Source organism: Notamacropus eugenii, chromosome 6 (genome assembly GCF_028372415.1).
Source record: "Notamacropus eugenii isolate mMacEug1 chromosome 6, mMacEug1.pri_v2, whole genome shotgun sequence".
Lineage (NCBI taxonomy): Eukaryota > Metazoa > Chordata > Mammalia > Diprotodontia > Macropodidae > Notamacropus > Notamacropus eugenii.
In genome coordinates this window covers 30,223,209-30,248,070 of record NC_092877.1, presented here as the reverse complement: position 1 = coordinate 30,248,070, position 24,862 = coordinate 30,223,209, and the positions used below count along the sequence as shown (strand labels likewise).

Sequence of the window (24,862 nt, the reverse complement as noted above, 5' to 3'; positions counted from 1 at the left end):
AGGAGAAGTGATTGGAAGTTGCAAAGACAGGAAGCTAGGTTATGTGGAAAGAAAATCTTCCTGACTTCAGGTCTGTCTAGAAGAAGAGTAGGCAGCCCCAGGAGGTAGTGGCCTCCCTGTCCCTGGAAGTTTTTTATTGGAAGCAAGATTGGAGCACTTGTGAAGTGTTATGAAGGAGAATCCCCAAGTATGTACAGTTGAAACTAGATGACCCGTGAAGTCCCTTTGACTTTCAGTTTTGTGATGCTTGGTTACAATTTGGAGTGTTTTCTATTTTTTCTTACTTCCCTATATTTGCCTGTTCTGGGTGTATCCACCTTAACACTGACTATCCAGTAGAAACTAAACAACAGCGTCAGTTATCCTGAAATATTCACAGGCTCTCTTCTGGGCTTCATCATTTCTCTTGAATAATGTGATCTTTCCATTCTTTTATCCAAATCAGGTAGGTATTTTAAGAAGTTGAAATAATAACATACTCACCTGATCAAAAGGAAGTCTTTTTTTGTCATCATCTATTTACTATGAAATATGACAAAGGGAGTTCTTCTTTTCCAACTATCCAGATTGAGACTTCTCCCTGACACTGGTCTTCTTTCCATATGTCACTTTCATCGTCTCTTTGATCCCTGCTGCCTTTTATGGAAGGGAGAATAGAGGCAGACGTTGCCGGAGACAGAGTTTTATAGCCTTCCACACTGTCATATCTGGAGGATCACACGTTCTGCAGAATGAGCTGAGCCATTGATTTAGTAGCTCTATAAACTTGTCACTTTGTGGTTCAAGAAGCAAGTTCTTCATCCCAGTTAGTGACTGGAAGATATAACTGTAAAAGCTTTGTTCACATCATGCTTTCTTAACAGGGCTCTGAAGTAAAAGTCAACAGTTTGGTCAAAAAGTATGCTTCAGCACTCTTGGCCTTGTCAAGCAGAATATGGTTAGGATAACCTATTTGTAGACTTCTACAGGGGATGGGAACTGGACCTATGATTTAATTGGCATGGAGACTCCTGGGTGAGGAGAGTTCCTCTACCGGTACAACAGGTCATCACCTTCTCTGCAGTTTATAATCTTAGTGGGGTTGCCTAGAGCCCTGGGAGGCTAAAGGATTTATCCTAGGGCACAGTCAGTGGGTTTCAAAGGTGGGAATCAAACCCAGTTCCTCCTGGCTTCAAGGCTGACTTTTCTCCACCACACCAGGATGCCTCTGTGAAACTTATACTTGGAGAAAGAAAATAGGTAATAGTGGGCTACGTGTCACTGATGATCCAGCTGATGCCCATAAATTTTTTTTCACTTAGTTATTTTGATGCTTTAATTTTTCAAAATTATTTGTCCCATTTGGAAGCCTTTCTTAATTCAAGGAGACTTTTGCAAAATACTTATCAGATCTTTTAAAAAATATCTTTTTAGGATTCATGCTCCTTGTGAACTCGATGGAGAAATGTACAGTTATGGTGGGAAAGAGTATAAGTTAATTAGTCATTTGTTCTTTGCTTATATCACTATCACTATGCACCTAATCCCTCCATCTATATATAGAAGCTATCCTTGAAATAAATAAATAAAAATCCTGGGTCATCTTCAGTCATCCTGATGAATATCTGGTCCCTGGATCCAGATGGTTCTGAAGAAATGAGGCTGGTGACCTTGCACAGCGCCCCCTTACTCAAAACAAAGTCAAGTGCAAGTCATGTCATCATTTCTCTGATGGCATGGTCTCCTTTGGCAACAAAGGATGAACACAACAACACAACAACAAGACATGGAACTTGCTAATTTACTTAACCCAAATAAGAGTCATTAATAGGATCATTATCCACTTAGAGGGAGATCTGTAATAGAGAGGGTGTCCCAGTGATTTGTGATTGACCTGGCAATTTTAAACATTGTAATTAATCAATAATCTAGTTTGAGTCCTAAATTGCATACTTACTAAGTTTATAGAGTACACAAAGTCAGAAAGTATATCTAACAGTTGGTTGTCAAGATCCCAAAAAATCAAAACAGATCAACACATTGGGCAAAATCCAAGATTAAATTTAACAGAGGTAAATATAACGTATTCCTCTTGGACTGAAAAAATTCTACTTCCCAACTGCAAGATTGGTGAGAAGTTAGTCAAAAGAAATTCTTCTTTAAAATACTTAGCAGTTTTTAGTGGAGCAAATTGGGATCCCCAAAGCTAATATTTTGGGCTATGTTAAGAGAAAAATGTAATGTTCAGAATTTTAGTTTCCACTATTTAGTTTCCACTATTCCAGAATTAAAGTTTCCACTGTACTCTACCTTCTTTAGACTACCTTTGTAGTATTGAGTTCAGTGTTTTCCATATATGTTCTGTCCCCTCTATTAGAATTGAATTCTTTGGGATAAAGAACTGTTTCATTTCCATCTTTGTGTGCTCAATGTCTTGCACATAATAGGTATGATTCTTAAATCATGTCATTAGATGCCCTTTGGTAGTCATTTCCTGTTTCAGTCCATTAAAAAAGAATTTTCAAATAAGAAGACCCATCATTCTCCTTTAACATTCAAAACCTACTGTGTTTAGCATTGAAATCCTTGCTTGTACATTGAAAAAAAAAGTGTGATTTCTGTTTTCAAACTCATGTTGAAAATTTAGACTAATAAATACCTTTCCTCTGGGCATTTGTTACCTGGCTTTTAATAACTGTGAAGAAGATCAGAGACCTCAAAAGTCAAAGTGAATCATTAATTAGATGAAATATGTTTTTGACTATCCACTGATAGGAAGAGAAAATGACCATTTGATGGTCATCAGAACTTTGAGATAATTAATCATGTCATTTGTCATGCTTCTGTCTTTATAAGAAAAAGTTGTCAGACAGATACAATTTAAATTGAAAGCCAAGGGATATTTAAGCTGAGGTTTGGGGGGGAATGCTTCATTTTTTTTCCCCTTGTTCATTTTGCCCGTGTCAGCCACAATGTGGTTTTTGAATATTCAATGTAGTAACATTTGTTTTATCTTTTTAAGAAGTTTCGTTGGTGTGTTTTGCTGTTTATATATTATAATTATATCAATTATCCACTCCTACCTCACAGAATCCTCCCATGTAACAAAGAAGCACAATTAAGCAAAATCAATTACCTCCCTAGTCATTATTTGCTGGATTTGGCATCTTCAATGTCCCTTCTCTATACCTGAAGGGAACGGGTGGGATCCTCACCTCACCTGTGGAATTATTGGCATACTCTAAAGCCATTTTTCTTGACTGTTTCATGATCTTTCTTAGGACTAAAGATGAATACATTTTGCATCCTAGTGAAACACAGACAGAATTTATAAGCTAAGCATGGACCATAAAAAACAAAGAATTTAATTTTAAGATCAAATCTGTGACTCAGTAAAAACAACTCATAGGAACCCTGCAACTGTGTGAGTTTGCATTGTCTTAATATTCAGGAACTTCTACTTTACCAAAATCAATTTCTTATCAGTCAACAAGCATTCTTTTAGCACCTATGTGCCAAGCATGTGCTAAGTGCGGAGATGAAAACAGAAGTGACAGTCACTGCCCATTCTGTGCTCACCCTTTAATTCCCAGTCATCTGATTCCTGCTTTCACCATTCTACAGAAAATACTCCCTTCATTGCCACCAATGACCTCATAGCTGTCATAGCCAATGATCTTATTTTTAAACTTTCAGCAGTATTTGAAACTTCCTGATATTACATTCTCCTGGTGCTCTTTCTACTTGTCTTACTATTACCCAGGCTCCTTCCTAATTCATTTTCCTTCCCCTGTCCCCTAAGAGTACATGTTCCCCAAGGCTTTGGACTAGGTAGTCTTTTCTGCATTCTTTTCCTTGATGATTTCATCTCTTCCCTTCATTTTAAATATCACCTCTGTGCAGATGACTTCCAAGTCTATATTTCCATTCCTAATCTCTTCCCCTAACCTGCCATCTTGTTTTCAACATCCTGCTGGCACCTGGAACTTCATAACTTGGTCCTTCATCCCCCTTCTCCAGACTTCCCTATTTCTGTTGCGTAATGATCCTCTCAGTCACCCAGGCTTAAAACCTTGGAGTCTTATTTGATGTTCCTTTCTGATCTTCCCCTTTCAATTTTGTGGCCAAATCCTATAACATTTACCCTCACAGTAGTTTCTGTTCTTATCTTATCCGTTCCTACTTCTATTAACCTATGTAGGCCCTCATCCCCTCTCAGCTGGACTATTATAATAGCCTCTCAATGAATTCCCCTCTATCTAGTCCTTTCCTCCCCACATCTTTCTATATTCCTTGAAATATTCTTCTTTGTAATGCACTCATGTAAATTTATCATTTCTCTGCTGAAAGAACTTCAGTGACCACCACTTTCCTATAGATTAAAATATAAAATCTTTTGCTTGGCTTTTAAGACCTTTTATAATCTGGCTCCAGCCTACATTTCTTATTTGATGCTTTCGATCTAATACTCTCTAGTCATTTTTTCCTTTTTTTTAAATTCTGAATTTAAACTGTAAATAAAATGGGTATTTCCATATACCTAGTAGAACAGAAAACGGAAATTGCAAATCTCAATTTTGTTCAGCTTCCTTTTACTTTGAAGTATGTTCAGCATGTGACTTTCCTTTTTTATATTTTATTTTTTCCAATTACATGTAAATCAATTTTTTGAATATTTTATTTTTTCAGTTACATGTAAAAAACAATTTTTAACATTCATTTTTTGAAAAAATATGAGTCCCAAATTTTTTCTTGCCCTTTTCCCCTCTTACCTCCTCATGCCCTGAGACAGTAAACAATTTGATATAGGTACTGCATGTGCAGTCATGCAAAACATATTTCCATATTAGTCATGTGGTGAAAGACAACAGCCTCTCCCCCAAAAACATGAAAAAAAATAAAGAAAATGAAAAATAGCATGCTTTGATCTACATTCAGACCCCATTAGTTCTTTCTCTGTAGGTGGATAGCATTTTTCATCATGAGTCCTTTGGAATTATCTTGAATCAATGTATTGATCAGCCATGATACTATATACTGTTACTATGCACAATGTACACAAGAATATTCTATTAAAATCATATACTACAATTTGTTCAGCCATTCTCCAATTGATGGGCATCCCCTCAGTTTCCAATTCTTTGCTGCCACCAAAAGCTGTTATGAATATATTCTTTGGTGCAAATAGGTTCTTTTCCCTTTTTTTATCTCTTTGGGATACAGATCTAATAGTAGTATTGCTAGGTAAAAAGATATGCACAGGATATGGGTAGAGTTCCAAATTGCTCTCTAGCATGATTGGGTCACTTCCCAACTCTACTAACAATGTACTGGTGTCCCACTTTTCCCACATCCCTTCCAACACTTATTTTCCTTTTCCGTCATATTAGCCAATGAGATAGGTGTAAAGTGGTATCTCAGAGTTGTTTTAATTTGAGTTTCCCTAACCATTAGAGCACATGACTTTCATGTTTGATTGTCTTTGCTATTTCTTTGCTTTCCTTATGTTGTCTTCTGTACATTTAAAAAATAATGCTTTGATGACCCTCTTTTCTTTATTTTTTTCAGAACCCTATTTTTTGCCCCTCCTTAATTTCCCCTTTCATTAAAAAAGAAAAAATCCTTTTAGCAAATATGCCTCTTTCAAACAAAAATTTCCATGCTGATTGACCATGTTGTAAAATAGTCCTTTCATTCTACGTGTTGAGTCCATGACCATTTTGTCAAGAGGCAGAGAGCGTGCATACTGTGCTGTAACCAAGCCATTTGCCAGCATTAACCTTTGCTCTCCATCTCAGTGCCAGGTAGTAAATGAGCTGCATCCATATGCTGGCTGGACTGATCTCAGAATTATCTTACCTGAAACTCTAGGTCAAAGTGATTATCTTGGTTCATCTACAGAGAATGAAAATGTGATATTTGGTCCTTGCAGGTGACTGCTGATCATCTCCATTAACTGCTGTGCTCATTGGTTTGACCAAAAGCTACATTCTCACTGGTTCTGAGAACACAGCCTTTGTGTGTACCCCTGCTGGGAGTTAGTGACTCATGCCAATCTTGTCATTGGCAAGTTCCCTGTCGCTAGGGGTATCTAAGGATAAGTCCCGTGTGGGTGATAGAGCTATTGTGTGTATATATCATATATATAATATGACTATTATATATGTATTATATACATAATATGACTATTATATTGATTAACTATCCTATGTTTGTGTTTCCCTCACATAAGAAAAGATAAAATAAAATGAGGAGTCCTCGCCCTTTGCCTTGTTCAACAACAGAGATCATTGTGTTTCTCTGAAGTGTAACTGGGGTTAAAAAAATCAATGATCTGTAATCATTCACAACTAACTGGAAAAACAAAGCGGAACTATTTGATGGGCCAAAACTAATCTCTGCTGCCCTCTAATGGCCAAATCTGGAATAATTTCTAGAGCATCTAGTCTTTCTACCTGACTTTCACTAGCCTCTCTTCCCCCTTCTCTCCTTTTCTGTACATGTGTATGTACATGTTTGTATGCACATCTACAGTTTCCTTGCTTATAGTATGGTGCTCGGTACTGATGAAATCACAGGTCTAGTCTATTCTAGACTGGAATATTTTTGTCTTTATTTTCTGGATATTGATCATATCTTGTCATTAATTTAATATGTTGGATCTGCGATGTTCTCTATGTGGGTTCTCCCTCCAACAGGGTCAGCCATGTTCACTTCACCTTTGTTTATGCTGTACAGTTCTTGTTCATATCAGTCTATGTATTCCTTTGGCTAGGTGGCTAGGAGTACCATCCCTAGAGTCAGGAAGACTCCGCTTCCTGAGTTCAAATCTGGCCTCAGATACTTACTAGCCGTGTGACCTTGGGCAAGTCACTTAACCCTCTTTGTCTCAGTTTCCTCATCTGTATCTGTCCTCATCTCCACTCCAGTATCTGTGCCATGAAAACCCCAAATGGGGTGACAGAGTCAGACACGACTGAAATGACTGAACAGCAGCATTCCTTCACAAAGGATAATTACGTGCTTACTGTATATTTTTTTTACTGTTACACGGACACCTGTAGACTATAAAGATCATCCATGGTCATGACTAAGTTCACAAGGAGTTGTGGACAGCATATTCTCTAAGGTGAGGACGAACAAACGGTATCTTAGCTGAAATACAAGTGGAAGAAAAAATGTCTTCCATGACAGACTGTGTCTACCTACCCTCTTCTCTCATTTCCTACTTGGTGAATTGGGAAGATGGTGCATTTACCCCTTAGAAAAAGGTATGTGCCCTTTAGAATCACTATGACTCAAGTTACTTAGCTAACAATCTCCCTGTCTCTGAGAAGTAGACATTTCAAAAGTCCAATATGTCGTCTAGAATCAAGTGTATTCACTTTTCCTTCTTTGTTGTAGCATTAGTCTATGTGGTTCTTAAGGATTTGGGCCAGTGAGAGCCAGACTTGTAGTCAAGATCTGTGAACGAGTCTTGCCTCAGATCTTGAGCAGTTCTGTGATCTGGGGCAAGTCTCTTGATCCGTCTAAACAACTGTCAAATACTGTATGTGTTTGTCCTTCATTGCCGAAGAAGACCATGCCACCAGAGAAATAATGACATGACTTGTACTTGACTTTGTTTTGAGTGAGGGAGGGCTGTGCAAGTCACCAGCCTCACTTCTCCTCCAGAGCCATCTGAATCCAATGACCAGATATTCATCAAGATGACTGGAGATGACCCAGCATGAGGCAATTGGGGTTAAGTGACTTGCCCAAGGTCACACAGCTAGGGCTTGTCAAGTGTCTGAGGTGAGATTTGATATCAGGTCCTCCTGACTCCTGCACTGGTGCTCTATCCACTGCACCACCTAGCTGCCACTTGTCAAATACTGTGACCTACCGGGAAGGTGTATGTGCTACTTGCATTGGTAGGAGAAGTTTCTTTATTGGATGTTCCCTAATCCAGTGAAATCATAGGGTCAGTCCAAAACAAACAAACAAAAAAGTAACTGATCTAGAGAGGGACATCAATAGGTAAAAACCGCTGACATTCTATGTGGAGACCTAGAATCTTTCCTTAGACTTTGGTGTAGGATCACATGATTAGGAAGGAAGATGTTTGGAGATAATTTAGTAGAACAAATGCATTTAGGAATGCAGTGTCCATACTCAGGGCTGGCCTTATAAGTAAGTGGAATAAGTAGGTGACGAAATATGTGCCGTGATCTAAAGGCCCTCCCCTTCTGTAAATAACTCCCTTCAGTTCCCAAAATGTCACCACTGCAGATTCATGCCTTTGAGTCCTAAAGCGCCTGGCAACACACATAAACACTAGTCACTTACAACATGCCACATGGGACAGATTTGAAGGAGATTGCATTTTAGGAAGGATTTTTATTAACCTAAGTGATCAAACTTTGCTTTTATATATTCATTTTTCCTGGAATATCAGAGAATACAGTGAAAAGTAAAGATTTTTGATTCCTTAAAAAAGTTTTTTTTTTTTGGCAAAGTAGTGCTCTAGAGTTTCAATAACTCTTTCAATAAAAGCCAAGGGGTTGATGTGGTCAGTAAACCCTTGGAGTCAATTCCCATAGCCCAAGTAAGAAATGCTGGCTATGATCTGGCCTTTCTGAAGCTTAATTTGTCAAAGGATGCATTTCCTACATTTGCTGTAGGGGGGCAGCAAGTGCCCAAGAAAAAGAGATCATTCTTCAAGTATAAATGAGAGGTTTATAGAATTTTGCGGAAGGAAATATTCTTTATTAAGAAGCTGAAAATTACATTAGTGGCCCTTTCTCATGCATATCTTATAAAGCAAATGGATCTTTGCTATTTCATTGATGACCTCTCCCTGAATGGGGTTCAATGGTGTATATATAAAGTGCTTTATAACCACAAAAATCTTTAGAAATGTGAACTGCCATTCTTATAAAACTGCCTAGTGTAAAATTCTACCATAGAGGAAGTTTTTATTTAGGCAGGCCCTATTTTTTTCACAGATACACATTATATCAGAGCCAGAGGGACCTAAGAGGACATCTAGTCCAACAAGGACCCAAACTTGAATCCATCCTGCAACATGTCCTATCACTGTATTGCTCTACTAGGAAGTTTTTCTTTATATTAAGCCTAAATTTGTCCCTTTATGACTTGGAATGGATTGCTCCCTGTGAAGTCAAGGAGAAAAACATCTAACTCCCCCCTTCCACATGACATGCCTCCAGATATTTGAAGTTATCCATGCTTATCCATTATATAAACTCCTCCATCATAAATTTTCTCATCTCAGGGCTAAACATCCATAGTCTCTTCACCCATCCTCGTGGCACAATCTTGAAGACCTCAGCCAATCTGGCTGCCATCTTTTGGATGCTTTCTAATTTATCAATGTCCTACTGAATGCAATGCCTAGAACTGAACATGGTGCTCCAGATATGGTCTGACCAGGACAGAGCATGATGAAGCTATCACCTCCCTAATTTCAAACACTATGACTTTGTTAAAGTATCTCAAGGTCATATTAGCTTCTTGACTGCCATATCACTTTCTTTATACTTACTGAATTGGCAATTCACTAAAACTGGGATCTTTTTCTTGCTAACTGATGTCAAGTCATGTGTCCTTACCAAACCTCTTGGCTTCAGTGTTTGGTCATATTCAAGTGCAAGATATGTTATCCCTATTAATTTTCAACTTAAAGAATCAGCCCAAGGTAGTAGATAGAAAGCTAGGTTCTCTGTCTACTTGGTACGTAGTTAGAACTGAGATGAGGGTTCACATCCTGCCTCTGATGAGTACTGGCTGTGTACCCTGGGCAAAGCACTTACACTCTCAGGGCTCTAATCATCTCTTTAAGCTGATAAATCATAGAGAATATGCTGAATTGCTCTGCATTAAGAGGAAATTTCCACATTTTTTCACTATACCAACAAATCACAGGATCAGTCCCAATATTCATATTATTAGATTCAGTCTAGCATTCTATTTCCTTGACATAGTTTTGGATCCTGATTCCATCATCCATTGCATTAGATGTTCCATTCTAACTTTGTATTGTTTCCCTATGTGATGAGTATGTATCCGAGCTTCTGTCCAAGTCGTTGATAAAAATGTTAAATAGTGCAAAACTAAGCTGAGATTCCTGGGGCATTACATCAGAGCATTCCCTCCAAGGTGATATTGAACAATTAATTATGCTTCTTGGATATGGTTGTTTAACTGGTTGCTATTGGTTCTTTATTTCTTTTGACGGCACCACCATCCTTTTAATTACCGAGGTCCATGATCTAGGTTCCATTCTTGACTTTTCCATCTCCTTCACTCCCCTATATCTAATCTGTTGCCATGTCCTATTGGTTCTGCCTCCACAATGTGCTACACATCCTTTCCTTCACTTCCATGATCTATTAGTTTTGCTGCCCTGTCAAAAAAAGAAGATAAGAAAAAGAAGGAAGGAAGGAAGGAAGGAAGGAAGGAAGGAAGGAAGGAAGGAAGGAAGGAAGGAAGGAAGGAAGGAAGGAAGGAAGGACATTAATTTGGTATGACCTATCCTTGATAAAACCAGGCTGATGAGTATTGCAGTCAGAAAGACCCAAGTTCATAACCTGTCTCAGACACTTACTGAGTGACCTTGACATAAGTTATTAACCTCTCAACTTCAGTGTCCCAGATCTGTAAAATGGGAATGACAGCACCTCTCCCACAGATTTGTTAGAAGGATTAAGTGACATGAAAATTGTAAAACACTTTGCAGATCTTAAAGTGTTATATAAATGCTAGCATCATCATCATTACCATCATCCACCAGCTCAGCCACTGCCCAATTCAATTGTTTAACATCTCTTCCCAGGATTACTCCAAGACCTCCCAGATGGCCTCCAATCTCTGCCCTCTCCAAACCATTCTCACACTATGGATAAACTGATGTTACTTAAATACAGATCTGGTCATGTTACACTTCAGGGAATTTTTATTTTCTCTAGGATTAAAAAGAAGAGAAAAGAAAAGAAAAACATGTTATCCTGGCATGAAAAAACTGTACAATATGGTTCCCATCTCTTTCTCTGGTATTATTTCACATTACTCCCTTACAGACACTCTCTGGTCCAGACAGATTGACCTACTGTTCTCTGAATACAGTATTCTATCTCTGCCTCTTTCTTCTAACAGGTGCTCCTCCATACCTGGAGTAATCTTCCTTCTCATCTCTGCCTATTAGAATCAGATCTTTCAAGGCTCGGCTTAGATGCCATCTCCACAATGCCATTCCCGATTCCCCCAGTGATTACTGCTTTCTCCATCATGAAGTGATTCTACATCAGTTTTGTTGTACATTGGGTTTGCTTATCTGTGTGCATGTTGATACATCTAGTAGAATATTAACCCCTAGAGGATGGGAACTGTTTCCTTTGTAGCCCCAGCAACTAGCATACTGCTTTGCACTACTAGGTATTTAATCACTGCACCTTAACCACAAAAAAAAAGCATAAAATACTTTAGCATATGCCTTGTTAAAATTTAAGTAAATTGTATCTCTAGCAATCCACTAATCAACCAGGCTAACAACCCTGTCACAAAAGGAAACACGATTAGTCTGGCATGATCAGACCTTGATTAAACCATGCCAGCTCTAGTGCACTAGTGAGCTCTGACTTGATCCAGCATGAGTTCCGATTCTTCTCCTTTCTCTGGACCTGGATCTTACCTGCTTTCCCAGGACACTTCTTTCCTGCAGTCCTGTTCCTTGTTCTTAATTGAGGGGATATTACAAAATACATACACACACATACACACGCACGCACGCACGCACACAGGTTGGGGAAGGGGAAAGATTAATTATATGGCCTCAATCTACCATGTAATGTTGGTTATCATGGACTTGACTACTGGGCTTCCCAACCAGAACTTTCTGCAACCTAAGTCCAGGGTTCTACAAAACAGAATAAGGAGCCTATTCTTAAAATAGCACCTAGTGTGCTGGGGTCTGGGCCTCCTAATAATCAACAAACATTTATTAAGCATCTTCTCTGTGTCAAGCACTGTGCTAAGGCAAGAGCAATACAAATATAAGCATTAGACAATTCCCACCTTCAAGAAGTTTACTTCTAACAGGATACTACAGTAGAGTGGTGTACAGGGAATTGTGTCCAAGAAAGGGAGTTTGAGACACAGTAGTCACAGGGATTATGAGTGGCATCATTCACCCATAAATCAGTATGCCCTTTTTAACAGTGATGACACTATCCTTTTGACTATTAATCCAAGAGCAAGAGGGGGAATAGAATGAATGGGAGAAGGGGATCAGGAAGAGACAGTTGAAGGCTGCACAGTAAATGGGGTATGGAGCATGGTCTGACCCTTGCTAGATACAGTGAAGTGAGGTGAATTTTCCCTATGTCATTCACCCACCAGTCAGGATGACTCAACCCTCAGGCAAAACCCCTATGCTCCTAACCTTGGGGAAGGAAAGGTCAATAAATTTCCAATTCACTTATGGAAATGGAGTAGGGTACATCCCTAAGAACATTACCCGTATAGGGACTTACCTAGAACCCTGGCCCTTCTGAGCTCCAAAGCCAATGGTATTCCTTCTTTGGAATTAAGTGGGCTAGTAGAATAGTCACCAGCATCAGTTTCGGAGCTAATGCTGCCTTAAATACTCCTGTTCTTAATGAGGCAGCTGGATGGTGCACTGGACAGGCCTGGAGTGCCAGGCCTGAAGTCAGGAAGACTCCTCTTCCTCAATTCAAATCCAACTCAGACACTAACTAGCTGTGTGATCCTAGGCAAGTCACTTAACCCCATTTGTCTCAGTTTTCTCATCTATAAAATGAGCAGGAGAAAGAAATGGCAAACCACTCTAGTATCTCCACCAAGGAAACCTCAAATGGGATCATGAAGAGTCAGAAACAATTTAAAAACTACTGAACTGGGGAGTAATTGGAAACCCCTGTCGACAGTGACTACGTCTATGCCACAGCATGTCAGCCTCTTCTCTCCTGGTCAATATCAGGGGACTCTTTGGTCTTTCTATTTTCCTCTTCCATATACTTTTTTTCTTGAGATCACAGGTTCTGCCCCTTTCTGCTTCTCAGGAATAGATTTTCCTGCCCCTTTCCCTGTAGTGCTGGGTCTAATCAACAGTACTGAAGAAACTTCAAAGACCTGGGTTCATATTCTGCTTCTCCCCCTTATTGCCTGTGTGACATTTTTTATTAAATAAGTCTCACTTGAGCCTCACTTTCTTTTATGAAAGGAGGGCTTGTAAGATTGTACAGATTTAGAGTTGGAAGGGAAGGGCACTAGGACCAGCTTGAAAAAACTTAAAACCAAAATGGTTAAGTAACTAGTCCATGGCCACACAGCTGGTAAGCCTATCTTCCTGTCTCAGAATCCAGTGTCCTGGCCTTTATACTAATTCTCAAGGGATTTTTGAAAAGATAATTGCTAAGACCTCTTCTAACTCTAATCCTGTGATCTCTCTTGCTGATTAAATATGGATCATTTAATCATATCTTCATATCTCTGCCTTGGCAAGCCCTCTCTCTCCTAGCACTGAATGTGCAACTGACTTATTGATGAAATTTCATTCCACCATCCATGGAGGGGTGTGGGAGTGGCGTCTGAAGTAAATGTTTTTACTTATTGACAAAGTGTCCTCAGAAAAAAGTAACTTTGCTGAACTGGCCACTGAAGTAGGAAAACTAACATGCCACTTGTTTAATCAGATCTTAAAATTCTTATCAATTAGCATGTATTTATTAAGGACCTACTATGTGCCAGTCACTGTGCTAGATGCTGAGAACCCAAAGATAATGAAACAGACATAACTGTAGAGCCTACGTTCTATTCAATATTAAAGACAGAAATGTATCAGAATCTACCCCTAAATTAATTAAAGATGAAATTATGTCTTTCTACAAGTGTTTGAAGCTTCCATAAGTCAAATACAAAATCTAAGTGCAGTCAGTGCATTTTGGAGCAAAGGTTTTGAAGAGCATTAGAGGTTTTTTCTTTCTTTTCTTTCTCTGTGCATTTTGCAAAGGGTTAAGTATAAGAACCCTTCATCAGAGACCTGTTTTCATAACTGGGATCTTCCCTCCTTTCCTTTTTTCTTTCTTTCCTTCTTTCTTTCTTTCTTTCCTTCTTTCCTTCTTTCCTTCCTTCTTTCTTTCTTTCTTCCTTCTTTCCTTTCTTTCATTCTTTCTTATTCTTTCAGAACTCTTCAGTCTGACTCCTATACCACATTAATGTGGCCAGACCCATATTTTCAATCATCTTCTTTCACTCCCATCCTCAGGGCTAATGACAGTAGGAATTTATCATTGGTCAAATAGAAGAAACTATTTCCAAACAGGAGGCAGTGAGAAGTAATGAATGCAGTGCTCAATCTAGAAATCCTTATTAGTTCTATAATTCTGGTCAGCTAATTTTATTTTTCTGGGGCTCGGTTTTCTCATCTGTGAAATAGAGGGGGATGGTTGGGCTGGATTTGTTAGCTTCTAAAATGAAGTTTGAAGTCTCTGATCTTGTGATCAAACCATGAAACACTTTCGCTTTGGATCCCCTTTCAGGATCACATCTGCTTGTCTTTGGAAATTCTGTGGCTCTAGACATAGGAAATAGCCAGCACTGGCTCCTTGTTAAGACAAGTACTGAGTCCGTTGCAAACAGCAGTAGCATGACAATGTTTGGAAATGCTCAATTTAATTAAAGAGTCCCTCTGATCAACCTTTAGACCTGAATGTTTCCGAAATCATCCAAAGCCTGACATGAAGGCTGAATTCCTTGAAGTGTTTCCAAGGTGCCTTTTGAATGATTTTCCCCACAGATCCTATCAGGAGCATGCAGCTGGGAGAGTGGAGCTCTGGTTCTCTGGGCCGTTCTAACAATAGGGTTTTGTTTCATTCCCCCACCCCCAATCTAACCCTCTTCTCTATATTAGCCAACTATCCTCTTCACTCCCTCTCCTAAGGAGTGTGATGTAGGTAATTCCCCAGACCCAGAAGGGGCTACAATTTTGTGGTGAGATGATCTGTATCAAATCAACAGGAAACTTTGATGTCCTCTGGATAATAGTTAAATTCAGAATCCAAAAGAAAAGTCTTCAATCAGATTACCAGTTGCTGGTGAAAACCAGATTCGAACAGCCTGCTTCTCTTGAGAATGAAAGTCTCTTTGGCATTTATCTAGTTCCAACCAAGTACTAGGCGCTGAGCCTCATTTAGAAATAATCCTGGAGTTAGTAAAAGGAGAAAGAAACATAAAGAGAATTCTTCCTTTGCCTTAGGTTTAGCCAGGAGGAGTCTTTCAAGACCACCCTCTTTTCTCTTTTTCAAGGAGGAAGGGAAAGGCACAGGATCTAGTGCTTAATATGGTTCTAATGTTATAGTTCCAAGTGTGGCCTATGATTTGGAATGTACTGCTTCTGATCATCTGAGAATCAAAGGACACAAGAACCAGGTATCCATCTTCATTGTTTAATTCATCTCCTTCTAAAGCAGCCCAGGGTGACTTTTTTTTCTCTTTTAAATTCATTAAGGAGTTTCATGTAGTAGCTAAGACACCTTTAATCTTAGCAGCTTTGTTCTGAGCAAAGGAGACAGATGCCAGTCAATCAATAAGTATTTATTATGATCTAAAATATACCAGGAACTATGCTAGGAGCTAGTAGTCCCTGCCCTCAAGAAGCTAACATTCTGTCAGAGCAATGAATTGTACATAGAGGATGTCCCAAAAATCTTGGTGCGGGTTTAAGCTTAAACTCCCTTTGTCTAAGTATGCAGAGAATAAATAGAAAAATAAATACAAGAGCCCAGGAAGGGAGGGCACTAACAATTGTGGAGATAAGTTGTCAGGAATCTTGTTCAGAAATAGCTTTTCATTATAGTCAGTTCTGCTATAAGGCTTATTTAGAAAAGGTGGATTTGTTCCCGAGCCACCAATACATTAGGGAATGATAAAGCATGACTTGAATTTTGCCCTGAAGAAAGTGAGAATGTAGGAAACTGACCGATTTCACAATAACTCACATGCTACAAGCCTTCCAGCTCCCACTTTCAGAAGCAAACTTTGGGTCTTTTGCAAAGTAAAGTACCATATTTATCATAGATCTTCTGGTGCAATTGGAGCTGTGGATGGAAGAGGGCTAGTGGCCGCCCAACACTCCACCCCCAACTCCTCACCTTCTGCTACAGAAGATCCCTAAGCCCACATCCTGAAATGACAACCTATTCAAGCCTTTGAGCCCAGCCCAGACTTGTGAGAACCAGGTTACAGGCCAAACAACAGCCTCAAGATACTATTGTAGTAGTTTGGGTATTTTTTTTACCTATTTAATATGTGCAAAATTACTTTTATTGCATCCCTATCTTTTTTTTTATTGTGTCACTGACAGTTTTGAATGCTGTGCCTCTAAGGCCATTTTTCCCACAAGACCTATGAATTTTGCATAGCAGGGTGATTTTTAAGAATGCATATGTCCTCATATGAAAGAATTGACTATAAACTATGAAAAATATAAAAATAGATAAATCCATATTCATATAGTTAAAAATTTTTCATATAGAGTTGCTTTTTTTTCTTTTTTAAAGGCAGTTGCAAGTGGGAGTCCATGTTCTGAATTCTAAAATTTCTTATAGTCATCCCCCAGAAATCTCATGGTATCTGGTCTGAGAAATTTCTGTAAGGCTAGGCAAGGATGGGGAACCTACAACCTCAAGGCCACATATGGCCCTCTAGGTCCTCAGGTGTGACTCTTGGACTAAATCCAAACTTCACAGAACAAATCCTTTTAATAAAACTAGGACTCAATCAGAAGGCCGCACCACATGTGACCTCGAGGCCACGGGTTCCCTAACCCTGGTTTAGAGTCTCAGAAGCATATTTGTCCAGCAATGGACATCATTGAATGCTTGCTCCCTCAGGGCAAATGAACTCAGCCTCATGAGCAGTGAAAACAGTGGATTGTGTAATAATCACCATCGTCATCACCAGTAATAAACATAGGTTGAGCACCTACTGTGAGCAGGCTACTGTGACAAGTGAAAAGGTAGATAAAGAGTCTTCCAGCGGTTCACACTATAGGTAGGGAGACATAACAGAAGTATGAAAGATAGCTTGTAGACAAGTTTACTTGGTTGTACTCAATGGAAATTTCCTGTATGGATGAAGATCACTGATTTATATTGTGCTTTGCCCCCCACTTACTCAATTCTCAAATATTTGCATTCCAGCTTTCAGCTTCATTACTCAACTGAAAGAACTTCCTCCAAAATCACCACTGATTTCCAAATTCTCAGATCTGATGGCCTTTCTCAGTCCTCACCTTTACTGACTTTACTGTGATGCTCAACACTTTTGACTGCCCCTATCCTCCTAAATTCTGTCTCCTCCCTGCTTTGTTTTCTTGCCTGTCTGATAGTGTCTTCTCAGTCTCCTTGCCTGGCATATGTATCATGCCCCTAACCGCAGGTGTTCCCTAAGGCTCTGTCCTAACTTCCCTCCTCTCTTCTCTTTATAATCTCTCAGTGATCTCACCAATTCCCATGGGTACAACTATGATCTCTATATAGATAATTCCCAGAGTCACATATCCATCCCAAGTCTCCCTTCTGAGCTCCAGTTAGATTTCCAACTACCCAAAGGATGTTTCAAACTTGATGTCTTTTAGACATCTCCAATACAGCATGTCTAAAACTGGAGTCATTGTTGCTCCCTACCCCCAGTTTCTACATATCCACTCTCTACTAAACGTCTCTGTTTCCATCAGAGCCACCACCAGGCTTTTAGTCTCTTTGCTTCAAAACTCTAGCAGTGTCCTTGCTTCAACATTCTCTCTCACCCCACATAACCAGTCAGTTGCCAAATCTCATCATTTCTACATCAGATCAGTTCTTCCTTATGTCTCTCTCCAGTGCATCTAAAGTACAGATCCAGCTATCTCTCTTCCATGCTCAAACTCCAGTGGCTCCTTTTGACTTTTAGGATCAAATAGAAGAGCTTCCCTGACTTTTAAAACCCTTCCAACCTGAGCCCCAGTCTACCTTTCCAAACTTCATATTCTTTAATCCCCTTCCTGAATTCTATGGTCCAGCCAAACTAGTCTTCTTCCTATTCCTCATACAAGTTCTGTACCCCATCTCCGACTCTGCATTGGCCATTGGCCATGCCTGGAATGCACTCCTTCCTCACCCCTGCTTCTATCAACCCTCGTTTATTTAGAAATTCAAGTACTAACTGTGGCATTTTAAAAGTTTGAGAGACATAAATTCTGGGTAATTTAATTACTTTATTAATAATACCAGCATTTTAAAGAAAGGATGGTCATTTGACCATCTTTCTCTTAGACTAAAGACAATCGTGGCCACAGTCTCACAGCTTATATGCACATTGGAAGAGGGGTCGCAACAAGGGTGACAATCAACTCTAATTGGTCAACAATTAATGACAGAATGAATGTCACAATGAGGGGCTGGACCTGAACTTAGATGATATTGTTTATTTCCAAATTACCCCCAGCCTTGGGTAACCTATTCAAATAATTTATCCCCCACCCAAGACTGAGTAGAAGGGAGTTTTACCTTAGATTAGAAGTCAGGTTTAGTTTGGTGGAGTAGCAATACCCAGAATGAGGAGAATATCAATCCTATCTTCCATCAGCCCTGTCCTTGAGAGATTTGCCAAGGAAATGGAACAGGGAGCTATACCAACTGAGAATCATGTTGATCCTTAGTCATATACCAACTTAATTTAATCAAATTCTGGCTCTGACACTTATTTCCTCAGTGGACTTGGACAAATCAGTTCATTTCTGTAGACCTCAGTTTTCCTCATCTTTAAAATGAGCAGATTAGACCAGACGGTTCTCAAGGTCTTTTCCAGCTCTACGCTTATGACCCTGTGATCCACTCTAGCTTTAAATTTCTGATACAATGACTGAGATGCTGGATTTGGAGTCAGAAGACCTTGGTTTGCATCCTAGCCCTTGTCCATGGTTACATAACTAATGTTTCTTCTAGACGCTAAAGTCAGCCTTCTATAGACTCTGACATGGTACGTCTCAAGTTTTGTGTTTGTGTTTTTTAAGATTTTTGGTAAAAGATTTAATTCTTTAAAAGACAGCTGATAATTAATAATCATTCATCATTAAGTGCCTACTACATGCCAGGCAATGGGAGATCTTGGGTAAACCATTTAACCTCTGTGAGTCTCAATTTCCTCGTCTATGAAATAAAGGGGTTGATCTCTATGGTCTCTAAGGTCCCTTCCAACTCTAACTCTGTGTTACCATGATTTTGTATTTACATTGTTTGCATCTTGTCTCCCACATACGATTGTAAACTCCTTGAGGTTAAGGACTGTCTTTTGTCTCTTTGTATCCCCAGGACAGTATCGGGCACATAGTAGGCACTTAACAAATGTTTATTGAATTGAATAGTCTTAACTATCTTGTAAGATATTAGGTTTTAATATAAGATATTAGGTTTTCAACAAAGTGGTACAGTGGAGAGAACACCGGATTTGGGGTCAGGACACTTACTAACTGTATGATCCTGGGCAAGTCACAATCTCTATTTGCCTTAGTTTCCTCATCTGTAAAATGGGGATAATAATAGCAGCTACCTCCCAGGGTTGTTGTGAGGATCAAATGAGATAATAACTGTAAAGCACTTAACAAAGTGGCTGACACATAGTAGGCATTTTATAAATGTTAGCTATTATTATTCTGTGAGGGCAAGTCTTTGGGTCTTCCATAATAATTAAAACAGGGTATTATAGTGTGTAGACAGTGCTTTAAAAAAAATTACTTTGAGCCAAGTGGCACTGAATCCCTGCTAAGTTGGATGCCACTCAGATGAGTGACGTTTGTTGCCCATGGAGATATTTGATACCTGGGGAACTTTCGGTTCAGGTCTTTACATGTCCTACATTTGGCTAAGTGCTGATGGGACTTCCCAGTGAGAAATCTTGGTCTATTGAAAATTAACCCAGGAATGTCAGTGACCCCATCACCCACATCCTCTGATTTTAACAAAAATCAATTTTCTTGTCAACTGCCCCACACAAACAGCAACCAGAAGGAGTGGAAAATTCACCCACGGAGGGAAAGAGCAGAAGTCTGAGCTGTTGGATTTGCATGGTGGGCTTGGGGGATGGGAGAAGGAAATGAATGAATATCCATTAAGAGGAATTTGCGGACGCATGAAAACTGGCAAGAGTTCTGTTAAGATGAAGCAGTTGACCCATCGAAAACCCAGTAAGTCTCAGTTAACAAAAGGCAGTTACCGCTTTTCTGAGTGTGAGTGCTAACTTTGCCTGCCACCAGACAGGGTCTGATTTGTAAGGATGATGGATTGCAGGGATTCAACCTGTCCTTGATTTTTGTTTTAAGTTGGCTCTGGACCAGAGTAACATCGTTTGGCTCTTACTTTGTAATTTGCAGGCAAAGTATCTGTGCTTAGTAGCCATTCTTCGACTTTATCTTGTAAAATAAAGATAAAACAACTGCCAAAAGGAGAGTGTCCTGCCAATGTTTTTGAAATAAGAAATATGTAAATGAAAACCATCTCTTGCATACTGAGCTTTTCCCTCTCTTGCTAGCAGGATGAGAGCAAGATATGTGATCACATGATCACACATATATGCCTGTGTATGCAGAACATTTCAAATTGGTTGGTTTGCTTTCAAAAAATGCAGCGTTGAACAAATTGTTTGCGTTAAATGTAAACACATCTGAACAACTGGCAATTTAAACTTCTGTGCTGATGGTTGTGAAAGCTGTCATAGGCTCGTTCACTCCCCCATAACTCAGAGTGGGTGGGTAATTCCTACAGAAACTGAGAGCCAGGTCAAATAGAGACTACTAATTTGTAACTAGGTGGGTGGGAGGGATGGAGAGGCATCTGGCTTGCCCAAAGAGCTCTCTGAGAGGTTATGGTCATTTAAAAAGGATTATCTCCTAAAGGGATGTTTGTTTTGGTCATTTGATTTACATCTCACTCTTGAAGCCTGACCGGGTACCCTGGCTCTGAGTCGTCTGGTAATAAGCCAACTATATAACGATGGGTGTACTTCTAGGAATCTAAATAGCCCACCTACAAAACAACCAGCTTTTTTCTTCCATCCCATTTCTGTAGCAGATATGGATTATCCTACCCTGTTTTTTTTAATCTAACAATCTGCAGGAAAAAAATCACTTAAGCCCAATTTAATTAGTTTTGATGAGATAAAGTTGCCCAATACTATATGTTTTTATTTGGAAAAAATCTAATAATGTCAAATGATTAATTTCTCTCTTTGCTTCCCATTTTCTGCTTATGGCTGGGAGGTCAACTAGTTGGCAGTCAATAGAAAATGGCACTTTGCCATCACTGGATTGGGAAGAAAAGTTGGCAAGTTTCCAATTCCCCACCATCCCTTTCAGACCCTCCCTCTATTGTCATTCATCTTTCACCTTTAAGGTTCACTCCCTTTTACTTTATGTCATCCCACCCTGATCCTTGTTATCTCCATTTTTGTCAAGGAGTTCAGCACCTGGTCCTCCTCCCCATCCTCATCCCTTGCCTTTTACCAGGGGACTTGACTATTCATGTCAATGTATCTTCTAACACCCTGATTTCCCTGATCATCAGCCTCCAATGATTCCTTTGACCTCTCCCTATGAGTCCACCCTAATCACCTCCAAAGATGGTCCTACCTGGTGTAGTGGCAGGGGAACTATTTCTGGATCAGTGTTCAGATTCTACCTTTGTTGCTGATTTACATATGTGACATTGGGCAGGTCACATAAATGCTCTGATCTCAAGTATCTTCATGTAATTATAACAGGTGACATTTGTGAAGCACTTTAAACTTTGTAAAGCGCTTTGTGTATTTATTTAATTTGACCACAACAACCCTGGGAAGAAAGGGCTATTATCCTCCACTTGACAGGTAAGGGTTTTGACCCTCAGAGAGGTCAAATGATGTGCAGGATCCCATAGCTATTATGAATTAGAGGTTAGATTTGAATTCAGATCTTTCTGACTTCAAACCTAGCCCTTTAGCCGCTAAACCACCAAACTGCCCATTATGTGAAATAGGAATTATAATACCTGTGGTACTTACCTGGCAGGGTGGTTGAAAGAATCAGTTAGAGATAATCTACGTAAGACAGGTTGGTTGTCAGTCATGTTCAATCATGTTCGATTCTTCATGACCCCATTTGGGATTTTCTTGGCAAAGATACTGGAGTGGTTTGCCATTTCCTTCTCCGGCTCATTTTAAAGATGAGGAAACTGCGGTAAACTGGGTTAAATGACTTGCCCAGGGTTACACAGCTAGGAAGTGTCTGAGAGGGGATTTGAACTCAGGAAGATGAGTCTTTCTGGCATCAGACCTGGCATTCTATCTACTGTGCCACCTAGCTGAGAGGTTATACTTTTTAAAGTCTATATAAGGGGTAGGGAACCTGTGACTTCCAGGCCACATGTGGCCCTCTAAGTCCTTGGGTGTGGCCTTTGGATTGAGTCCCAAACTTCATAGAACAAATTCTTTTATTAAGGGGATTTGGTCTGTGAAATTTGGATTCAGTCAAAGGGTCACACTTGAGGATCTAGAGGGTCATATGTGGCCTTGAGGCTGCAGGTTCCCCATCCCTGGTCTATAAAATGATAGTTACTATTTAGTACTCACTATGTTGAAGGTTATGTGGTAGAACTTGCTGGGTATAAAATATTTAATATGTTAGAGCCCCTTACCCTGTTTTAAAAAACCTGTAAGAGTGGCAGAATATGATCTTACAGTCATGAATAAAAACTTAAAGCATCTACCATCTTGCAATCCACTAGAAAAGAGGCATTTGAACTCAGAAAATGGAGAGGAGCAGGGACTTTTAAATTGTCAACTACTCAGGTTGCCTTGTGTTTGTCAGAGAAGGGGATGTGTGCCATGGAGTGGTTTTTCTTGGGAAGGAGAACAATAAAACTTCTGTTAACTGAAACCCAACTAGATCTTTGCCTGGATGACGTATTTGCTTAACACTTGAAAATTAAGACTTAGGGGATATAATAGCTGTCTTTAAATATTGGAGTGATTGTCATGAGGAAGAAAAAAATAGTTTTATTCTGTTTGGCCCCAGAGGAAAGAACTAGCACCAACGGGTAAAAGATCGAAGGAGACAAAGTTTTGGTTCAGTATAAGGAGCGACCTCCTCACAATGAGAACTGTTTCACAATGAGCTCCCTTGAGAGGCTGGTTCACCATCCATTGGGATATTGAAGCAGAAGTGGACAACTACTTTGGGGGATATAATAAAAGGAATTTTTGTTTCAGGTGGGAGTTGGAGTAAATGACTCTGAAGTCCCTTCCAACTATGAGATTCCACGATTCTACTTGACTCTTATGTGAAAGATGTAGGAAATAGATTCAGGGGCACAGACAAAGAAGTGACATCTAGATTAGAGCATTGGTTTGGGAATTTATTCAGTGCAACCTCCTATACCTTTTATAGGTATATGCATAGCCCTACATAGTAAGAATTAATGTTCAGCATATGACTTGAAAATTTCTGTAAGGCCTCAAGCTTTCAAAGATTTAAATTGCATTAACCATATTGTACTTAATAAAAGCCAGGCTATGGAGTGATAAATACATCATAGAAAGCCAGAGTTGAAATAAGTACTCTAGTTGAATCATAAAATTCAATCAAACAAACCACTCTACTCTTGAACTCTTTTGTTTAAGAGGTGTTCACTGCAACAGTTTCTCTTGGTTTCACCAGATGATCACTTTGGCCTTGATAATAGTCTCTTGAAGGCTGACGGTGTAGAAATGAGAAGACAGAAAAAAAGGAGACTGTTGGCTGGTAGTTCTAAGAGGGAAGACTATGTTGAGAAAAGGTGATGATCTATATACAAGATGGGATTAAAAAATGAATAAATTTTATTTGGGAAGAAAGAGTGGATTAGAAAATAATAAATTTTAGATGGGAAGAAAGAGTGGAGGGATTTTATACAATTTTCAGTAGAAAAGACTTTCTGCAGACTAATGTCAAGACTATCTCAATATGGCCTTAGTCTGCCTTTACCATTTTTATTTCATATTACTCTCTTTTATGTACTTCATGTTCCAGGCAAACTGAACAATTTTTATCCCACTTCTTGTGCTACCTTCTCCCATTTTCATGTCTTTGCTCACCTTATCCACCATGCCTAGAGTATGTTTCCTTCATATATACTTTTTAAAGAGACTCAGTCACTTCTTTTATATTTCTATCCATAGCCCCTAGGAGAAGGCAGCTAAGTGGCACAATGGATAGAGTGCTAGGTGTGGAGTGAGGAAGACCTGAGTTCAAATCTGGTCTCAGACACTTCCTATCTGGGTGACCCCGGACAAGTCACTTCACCCATTTGCCTCAGTTTCCTCATCTGTAAAATGAACTGGAGAAGGAAATGGCCAACCACTCCAGTGTCTTTGCCAAGAAAGCACCAAGTGGGGTCATGAAGAGTCTGACACAGATGAACAACAAGACCTGAAGTGTCATGTAGTATACAGGAAGCATTTAATAAATGCCTCTTGATTGATTCACCCCCTCCATTACAGTCACTTTCTCTTGCCTTCAAGGTCTAGGAGAAGTGGTACCTCTTCCATGAAGTTTTCCCTGATACTCAGCTAAAAGTGATCAAATTTCTCATAGCACTTTGCTGGACTTTCCTTTGTTTTTATCTCACTCTCTCTTACACCCTAATTATTTATGTAGATGTTTTTCTTCTCATTAGATTGTTGGTAACTTTGGAACAGGATCTGCATAGTACAGCACTTTTGGGTCCCTAGACCTAGCACATTGTCTTGCAAATATTAGGTGTTTAATGGGTGCTTCTCAAATTGAAGACATCTAGGAAAGCAAGAGGCCTTG

At 39.4% G+C, this 24,862-nt stretch overlaps 1 protein-coding gene across 5 annotated transcripts in view; it reads left to right on the top strand.

Annotated features, from left to right (window-relative positions):
- The window catches only part of NAV2 (neuron navigator 2), a 446,141-nt gene that overhangs the window by 190,361 nt on the left and 230,918 nt on the right, over positions 1–24,862 (top strand). The window lies entirely within an intron of this gene.